We start from the raw sequence: 3,274 nt of genomic DNA, 5'->3' as shown, positions 1-3,274 counted from the left end.
AACTCAAAATTTTGATAAGATTATTTATTTAAATTTAAACTTAATCATATTAAGAATTAAAAATGTATGGGATAAAATTGATCAACTTGTTGATAATATATATTAATTTTTTTGAAATGGATAATATATAGTAATCTCTTGATATAATACATAATATAATTGTGAATTAACTTTAATTAAGCAGTATATTTGAGTTTATAAAATATAGAAGGAATAAAAGAAGTATGTAATTACAGTTAAGGAAGAATTTACTGTACATATCTTGAGATAAATAATATCAGTATAAATATAACAATATGTTATACAAAAATATTATTCATTAAGATAAGGAGTAATGTTGTTAAAATATATTATTTTATATTCACTTAAAGAATATTTGACATTAAGTAGAAATAACTTAAAGTATAATTTAAATCTACCACTAAAATTTATAGTGTGTAATTTTTAAGCTAACTCATCAAAAGTAATTAAATGAGACAAAACGAGTCAAGAATGTCCTTACAACTTATGAATTGTTTATTTTAGTAAAATTAATTTTGTATAATTGTTTTTAAACTGTTAAATGTAATTAAAATGTGTGTTTAAATTAATTTTAAATTTAAATATAATTTATAATCTCTCAAATATGAGATAATTTTTTTTAATCATTCAAATTTAAATTTGAATATTTTAATTTTTATATTCAAGTATTATTAGTGAATCTATCGAATAAAACCATCTATTATTGATCTATTATACAAATTACACCTATACAGGGCAGACAAATGAAATATTTAATAGAAATAAATTTGAATTAAAAGACTATTATTTAATATATCATTATCTCATTTTTGTAAAAATAAAATAAAATAAGTAAATAGTTGATAAAAAAAAAAGTCAATTAAATAAGAGTATGATATCAGAAAAAGAAAAAATTAAGCAGAGTCATTTTTTTTTAATATAAAACCTAAAAGGGCTACAGATTTAAGAGGGAGAGAGTAATTAGGATGTGCCCAAATTAATTTCAATCACAAATTATCCGAGAATTGTTTTTTTTTCTTCTCAACTTATGCCCTTAAGGATTGTTCTAATTTCATGGTTACCGTAAGAGGTTCCAAATAAAATCCCACGCGTAATTATAACAACCTTTTCATTTAAATTTTACCTTTCTCACATTGAGTTTTGCAGCTCCTCTATAGTAAAGTCATGCAACATTTAATTCAATTAATCAATTATTAATCTATATAAACAAATAATCATACTACATAGTTGATTAAATTTAGTATCCTAAAATGCATGATTATTTGTTTACATGAACTAGTAAACAATTTACCTAACAAAATTCTACATGATTTTACTCCAGAAGAATTCACTCTCTCAGACCATCTAACCACACAATCTTTATTCACTAATTAATCCAAACCCAGCTTCTTGGATTGGCTGCAAAAAATGATAGATTCATCGCATTAATAAGAGGCAACTCTTTTGTCTTAGCACAAACACGATCATTACACATTGAGTTGGTAGAAGCTTGACAAAAACGATAGTGGCAGCCACAAACGCCAGCAATAGACAGCACGTTAGACACGATTTTAGATCAGCCAGAGGCTTGCATGAGGCATGCCACCCCAAATTTCTAATAGATCGAAAATGTTGATGATATGGGTATTTACATCAAATAAGCTCATAATCTATGGGGTAGGACCCTTTTTTTTCCTCTTTTACTCATCTTTAAATAATATAAATCTTCAGTATCCACCATTAATTAAAAAGGTGGAGTATAAGATCATTATTACCTTGTTTCTTCTTGAATCATGATTATTAAAACTACTAATATTTGTTAGTTTACCTAGAAAACATCTGGATGAAAATGGCCAGGGATGGAACTGCTTTGTTGAGCCTGCTTTAGGTGCACTGTCAATGCATAATTGTTCACCTCTAAAGCTCTTACCTGTTCTTGGTACTGGGACACTAATTGCTTCAAATGTTTCAACTCTTCATTTCTGTCTTCATATTCTTTCTGGCGCTTATGCTGTATACAGATTGCACGCTTCAGATTAATGTTTTCTTGAATGAGTCCATCACATCATACCCTATGACAATGAATTGGGATAGGACGTCTTCGTGAAAAGGAATTGAAAATGCATATTTGCATGGTATCCGGTTTGACAAAGATGAAAAACATAAACATAATAAATAGAGAAAATTAATAGTCCATACACTATAGATATTAAAATTCAAGACTTGCTCTGGCGCAAATGGATTTCTCCAACTCCTCTAGCATTTTAGAAGCTGAAGCTTTGGCATCATCCATGTTAGATGCATTCATCATTTCTTTAACAAAAAGCTCAACCCATTCGGCACCCTTTGTAGGATAATTTTTTCCAGCAAGTGGATCCTCCGAACCTGCTGCATGTTTGGAACAGCGCTGATCTCTTCCCTCACACTATGATCGCAGACATCTTTGCTCAACTACCTTAACAACGCCATCATCATATTCATAATAATGATGATAGATAGGACAGGTAATAAAGGGATCCAAAGCAATGAGTTGAATCGCACATTCCTCTTCCTCTTTCCACTTCTCACTTTCATTTACATGCCCTACTTTTCTACTATTCTACCCATGTCAATATTTGGAACAGCACTGATCTTTTCCACGTAGACCCACCGTTAAGAAGAGACCCATGTCAAATATTTGGAACAGCTGATCTCTTCTACATAGACTCACCGTTAAGAAGAGTCACCTGCTACCCATCATACTTTTCGAATCGGTCACGCTTTGGGTCTAAGTTCTCACGATTTTATTTTTGGACATCACCCAAAAGATTTCTTAACCAATGGAGACAAATGTGTGTATATAAACTCATGTCTATTCTCTTATTTGAACGATGTAAGACTTTGTTTGCATCTCAACATAAATCAAGTTAAATGTTTAACATCATTTATTAAATACATTAAATATTACAATATATTACTACTTTTCAATAATAATAATAATAACAAGTAAAATTATAGTAATTTGATCCCTAGCTTTGTGAGATGCTATCATAGTCTTTGAGTTAAAAAAAAATGTTAATCTTCAACTTTTATTTTTGTCACCTAAATTAATTATTATTGTCAATGGAACGATAATTTCTTTAGTTAACTCATTACTTAACATGTTATTCGCTACATAAGAAACTATTTGGCTTACCACTTATATGTTCACACATGGTCAATTCAATAGGAATATAAATGACAGTATTTTCTTTAATTTTTGGATAAAATAATAGTAAAAATGGATAAAACAATA

General features: G+C 28.8%; 1 pseudogene; it reads right to left on the bottom strand.

Annotated features, from left to right (window-relative positions):
• Positions 1-854: 854 nt before the first annotated feature.
• On the bottom strand, positions 855-2,668 carry LOC109807061 (uncharacterized; annotated as a pseudogene).
• Between the last annotated feature and the right edge of the window lie 606 nt (positions 2,669-3,274).

This window comes from Cajanus cajan, chromosome 5, assembly GCF_000230855.2.
Source record: "Cajanus cajan strain Asha chromosome 5, NIPB_CcT2T_4, whole genome shotgun sequence".
NCBI classification, from domain to species: Eukaryota; Viridiplantae; Streptophyta; class Magnoliopsida; order Fabales; family Fabaceae; genus Cajanus; species Cajanus cajan.
The sequence above is the reverse complement of the archived record's forward strand: the minus strand, read 5'-3'. Positions and strand labels throughout refer to the sequence as shown.